The sequence below is a fragment of the Giraffa tippelskirchi genome, chromosome 2 (genome assembly GCF_054371585.1).
Source record: "Giraffa tippelskirchi isolate mGirTip1 chromosome 2, T2T-mGirTip1v1.2.pri, whole genome shotgun sequence".
Taxonomy (NCBI): Eukaryota; Metazoa; Chordata; class Mammalia; order Artiodactyla; family Giraffidae; genus Giraffa; species Giraffa tippelskirchi.
Window position 1 is genome coordinate 75,264,826 of NC_137276.1, and position 6,011 is coordinate 75,270,836.

General features: G+C 44.8%; 1 long non-coding RNA gene across 1 annotated transcript in view; it reads right to left on the minus strand.

The window, feature by feature from the left end:
* The window catches only part of LOC145537975 (uncharacterized), a 42,695-nt gene extending 37,806 nt beyond the window's left edge, over positions 1-4,889 (minus strand). Inside the window, exon 1 of the long non-coding RNA XR_014076546.1 lies at positions 4,757-4,889. This is a non-coding gene — a long non-coding RNA (uncharacterized LOC145537975). The remainder of the gene's footprint in view (positions 1-4,756) is intronic.
* Positions 4,890-6,011: the final 1,122 nt, after the last annotated feature.

Consider the following 6,011-nt stretch of genomic DNA (forward strand, 5'->3'; position numbering starts at 1 on the left):
AAACACAATATTTAAGTGTAACTCTCTCAGTGAAAAATCTCCATTGCTGGAGGAATGCACATTTTCTGCCTGGCCTACAGTCTGAAAAATCCCATGACCAGAATTTAGTTAACGTTCTTTCCAATTTCTCAACAGGAGCTCTTCTTCAAAGGCCTCTGAGGTCTAGGTAGGTACCACAGAGACCAGAAGAAGACCAAGTAAAGCAACAAGGAGAAGTGATGGAAACTGGCAAAATAGAGGATGATGCACAGGGCCTGATGAGGGTGACCATTTTTGCCTCCATTAGACCAGGTGTTGTCTTCTCTGAGGGTCTAATGGTTTTGTGACTTGCCTCATCTGGGAACATGAGGTGTTTCTCCTTTCTTCTGTCCCCACCATGGTCTGGTGGGATAAGAACTAGACTTGGAATCCAAACTTGCAAGTCTTCTACTCAATTAGCTAGACAGCCTTAGATAAGGAACTTAACTCCTGTGACCCTCAATTTCCTTATCCAGCCAATAAGAATAGTACTACCTCACTCAACAGGCTGTTCAAAGAACAGACAAGACTTTTGCCAACTGTATTACTGTACACAAAACTTAGGATTATTATTAACTTTATCATTAAAGTAGAGAATGAATACTTGTTGAAACCCATTGAACTGAGTAGAGAGGTGATGCAATTCTATATACTTGGCAAAAAATCAATATCTGCCTCTACTTAACTCCTTTTGAAAACAACATGTATAGAGAATATAAAAAAATATATGTAGAGAAGGTAAGCTAACACATATATCAACACATCACATTATTGTTACCAAAAGGTTGGAAATAGTGAACACTTGTGATTTTTATGGTAAATAAACAAGTATTGGGCTTCCCTGGTGGGAGCCCATCTTGCAATGCAGGGGATGCAGGTTCAAACCCTAGTCCGGGAAGATCCCATATGCCTTGAAGCAACTAAGCCAGACTGCCACAACTACTGAGCCTGCTCTCTAGAGCCCCAAGCCACAACTATTAAGCCCATGCACTGCACTACTGAAGCCTGAGGACCTAGAGCCCATGCTCTGCAACAAGAGAAGCCACCACATCGAGAAGCCTGCACACTACAAGTAGAGAGTAGCCCCCGCTTGCTGCGACTAGAGAAAGCCCAAGCATAGCAATGAAGACCCAGCACAGCCAAAAATAAAATCATTTTTTTAAAAAGTATTGATAAATGCTTTCCCACTTTACAGTTTAAAATATATGTTAATTGTACATGTGCTTTATTGGGACATGCACTATATCCATTATAAAATGTATCCTAAGCACTATAATTGTTATCACTTGAATATTTCTGTGTAGTAGAATTACTGTTAAATTTTATTTTCTTCTTTGAGCTTTTCTCTATTCTGCAAATTTTCTTTAATAAACACATCACACAACTTTTTTTCTGACTCTGAAATATTTAAAAAGAAACAAATTGCCCAGTTTATTCCTGACTTACTTCTGTCTTGGATTGGTGGGTGACCACAGACTTTTGTAAGAATATGTTTAAACTGTGGTAGGAGATTAGGAAAAATTTATCAAAATAACAGTAATTCATAGGAAAGATCTAATTAAATAAAAACTGATTTTAAAATTCTTTATCTAATGTCTCCTAGATCTGTGGTTTAAAAGAAAAATCTGTCTGTATATGCTATTTTTGTATGAAAATGGAGACGTATAAGAGCATACATTCACACCTGATTATTTGTATAAAGAAAACATTAGAGGGGAGAAGTGGAGACCGGAGTGAAAGGTGGGAATTGGGATGATGAGAACAAGAAAGCAGGACTTCGTGTACCTTTTTGTTATATTGTTTGAATTTTTAAAATGTCATGTGTCATTGTGACTCAACTATATTCCAATAAAATTAATTTTAAAAAATAAAATTAAAATAATAAAAACATCATGTGCAAGTAATAACAAGTCTAATATGCAAATGTCACAAGTGCTCCTGACCTTTGTTCTAGGGAGTCAGGCCTCACACTGGGTCTGGGCTAGAGGCTGCCCTCGCCAGTGGAGAGATGGGTGTGGAGGCCTATGTGGCCAGGGAAGCACTAGGTTGGTTCTGGGCTTACTCTCCTCAGCCTGCTGTGTCGTCCTCCTTAGATTTATCTGCTTTCTCTGGCAGCATGAAACCCAGCTGCACACTGCCTATCTTCTCTGCTCCAACCCAGGAGGGTTCTTGATTGCCAGTTGGTCACATTGAACATAGCTGGTTATGTTTCAGGGGCTCTCTCTGTTCAACAAACTTTATAAACCAGGCTCAGTACAAACTGAAAAAAACACATGTCCATTATAGTCTTGCATTCAGCGGAGTCTGAGATACAGTTGGGCGAAAAAAGCCCAGAAGGTGTCCCCTAGAGCAACCAGGCCCACTCCTCCCAGCTAGGATTTGCATCAAATGGAGTCTCAGACAGCCTCGCTTGAGTCCATCCATTTATTCTAATGGGAAATGCTAACATATGGTTCCTTGATTAGCCAACTGCAAGCTGCCTCATGCACATGTTCTGTGGAAGGGATCTGGGTTGCAGAAGTTTGTCAATACAGGTAGCCTAGTCACATAACTTGGCTCACAACTGGCCTGATCTGATTAGTGATGTTCCATGCAGCTCAGGGAAATGTTAAAACTTCATGAGAACTACCTTAAAATGAGAAACTTCAGTCCATGAGAACATACTATTGAAAAAATGACACAAGGAATGGAAGCAGATATTTACCACACATATAATCAACAAAGAATTAGTATGTATAACATAAGTAACTCCTATAAATCAATAAGAACCAATCAATCAATCAATAAACAAACAGAGAGTGTGCTCTGCAGTTCTGCAGATCTGTCTCTTCACCAGTATTTGGATGGAACAGACCCAGAGACACCCATTCCTCCAACATCCCACCACCCTCCAACACTTTTAACAGTCGAAACCTTCAGGGTGAGCCACTGAGCTATCCCCAGCCACTGGGACAAGTCAACACCATTTTTTGAGTTAAACTCCTTACTAATGATCAACCATGAGCTCCCAGATCCATCAGAATTATTCCTGAGGTGGAGGCTGTCATCAGCTGCCTGGTCAACATGCATCTGTGGGCTTCCTACACCTACCTCTTTCGGGGTGAGTGTGTGTGTGTGTGCATGTCTATTTCCACGGTGAGGATGTGGCTCTGCAGGGTGTGAGCCACATTTTCTGCGAATGGGACCAGGAGAAGCAGGAAGGCTCCAAGTGTCTCTTGAAAAGCAAAACCAGTGCTGCAGCAGAGCTCCTTCTAGGATGTGCAGAAACCATCTCAAGAATGAGTGGGGTAGGGACTTCCCTGACAGTCCAGTAGTTAATCTCCCTTCCAATGCAGGGGGCATGTGTTCAAGCCCTGGTTTGGGAAACTAAGATCCCACATGCCGCAGGACAACTAAGCCCGGTCTGCAACTACTGAGCCCCCTCACCACAACTAGAGAGAAGGCTATGTGCCATAATGAAAATCCTGCACCCCAGAGCTAAGACCTGATGCAACCCAAAATAAATAAATAAATATTTAGGGAGGAAAAAAAAAAAGAATGAGTGGGGTAAAACCCAGGATGCTACAGAAGCCACCATTCTCAAGGAGAACCTGAACCAGGCCTTTTGGATCTGCATGCTCTGGGTTCTGCCCACACAGACCCCCACCTCTGTGACTTCCAGGAGAGTCGCTTCCTAGATAAGCAGGTGAAACTCATCAAGATGGGCAACCCCTAGACCAACCTCCACAGGCTGGTGGGTTCCCAGGCTGGGCTGAGTGAGCATCTCTTCCAAAGGCTCACCTCCAACACGACCAGGAGCCTCTGCAGCCCAGTGGCCTTGGAGGTGCCCCTCTGGCATCAGGGCTTCTGCCTGAAGCCCCTCTCTGCAGCCACCAGGCAGCTCTTTAACCACCCTGGAATCCTTGCCCAAACCTTGGACTAAATGGAAACAATTAGGCTTTTTGAAGAAAAAATAAATACGCAAATAATTTTATACCTCTTAGGCAGTTAGAGGTAGTGTTACCAAAACACAAGTCCATGTGCCTGATGCATATTGAGGCCAAACAATACCAAAACATCATAGTTTGGAGCAGAGAAAGGTTTACCGAGGGCCATACAAAGACAGGTAGCTCCTGCATTAAAACCCCCAAACTCCCAAAAGCTCTCAGCAAAGCCCTATTTTAGGAAAGGTGAGGGAAGGATGTGCTTAGTTGTTGCAAACTTCTTGGTGTCAGATCCTTTGTTTCTGAGGTCAGGTCATGGTGAGGTAATGATGTTCCTGTAAACCTCACCAAAATTGTTATTCTCTGTTCTGAGAAGAAAGGGCAAGGTCCCAAGGCTCCACTTTCACCCTTTGGGGTCCAGGTCCTGGTTAAGAGGAGGCAGGTCTCAGTTGGTGGCTCCCTCAAGGCCAGGTCCCCAGCTCCTGCCCAGCTGTCATCCCTGAGGAATCCAGGAGCCCAAGACCCAACTGGCCCTCAGGCTCCTCAGGCCACCCAAATCGCAGAGGCTGGTCCAGCAGACTGTGTCCCAGGCAGACTGCTGCTGCCTTTGGGTCAGAGGCCGGGATAGGGGAGAGCTTCACCGCTGCCTCAAAGGCTGGACCTGGCCAGAGGGCAGCCTTGGTAAGGGCTCTGGAGCCCTGCAGGGCACAGACCCCAGCCTGCTCCCCTGGCCCCAGCCCAGCTCACCCACTGGCCAGAGGCTGGGTGAGCTGGAGGGTCCCAGGGAGAAAGCCTAGATCTGCCTCTTACCTCACCTCCACCTGCAGACCTCCATCCGCAAAGGGTTGGCCGACTGACCCACCAACGGTCGCTCACTGACAGTTGGCTGCTTGGGGGAGGGGCCCACTGGAGCGCCAGCCAATGGCTTAGCAGTACCACTAATGGTCTGGAGGTAACTCTGCCTGGTAACCAGGTTGGAGGGTAATGGAGCGCAGGAATGCATACTAAGGGTCACGCAGAGCGGCCGCGTTGGCGTCTTGTGGGTTGAAAGAACTGAGAAGTAAAACCGCAGACAGTGAGACAACCAATCACCTGCCGCTTCAGGAGCCCACTCCCACCCCAGACTATAGAGACAGAAGAGTGAGGCTGTCAGAAGACCAGGAGTCAGTTGAAGTATCAGGGTAGAAGCTAGAACCAGGGTGGACCTGTGAGGTGGGAGCTGGAGGTGCAGAGGCAACATCGTCTGAGTGACAGAGAGATAGGCACTCTGACCTCTCTCTCCCCTCTTTCCTGCCAATACCTCCCACTGGCTAAGCCCAGAAGCCAGACAGGGAACACAGGAATCTGGGAAATGCAACCTGAGATACAGAACAGGGCAGGGGAAGGACACGGAATGGGTCTGTCCCCACCCCCACTGCCCCGAAAAAGCCCTTGCACAGGGGCAGATGGAGACATAACAAAACTTATAGCAGCACTGTTCATAACAGCAAGATAGGAGAAACAAGTGTCTATTAATAGGAAATGTGAATAAATTATAGTAGAGTCATACAATGGAATATTCTATTATGGTGAAAGCAAATGAACAATAGCTACATTTATCAACATGGATGAGTTTCACAAAGCCAAACAAAGTAAATGTTAAAATTTTATATACTTATATAAAGCATAAAAGCATGCAATGATGATGATGATGATGAAGATAGATATGTTGTAAAAGTACACAGAAAAATTGAAAAAAGTATAAAGGAATACATCTTTTGGAAAAAGAAAGGGAGATGTGAACAGAAAGAGACATGCCGAGTTTCAAAGGTAGTAAAAATGATACTGGGTGATGGCTACACAGGACCACTGTATATTGCTATTGACAGTTTATACAAAATTCTTTCATAGTATGTTTAACTTTACAAAGGAGCTTGAAGGACTGTGAGTCAGAGTGGTTATTCTAAATATCAGGAAGACTCCATTCTTTGTCTGGAGACAGAACTTGATGCCATCTGGCAAGTGCAGACTGGCCCAAGAAACCCCCTCCCAGCTTGTCCCCCTTGGACACAATCCAGTTAGGCAAACAAC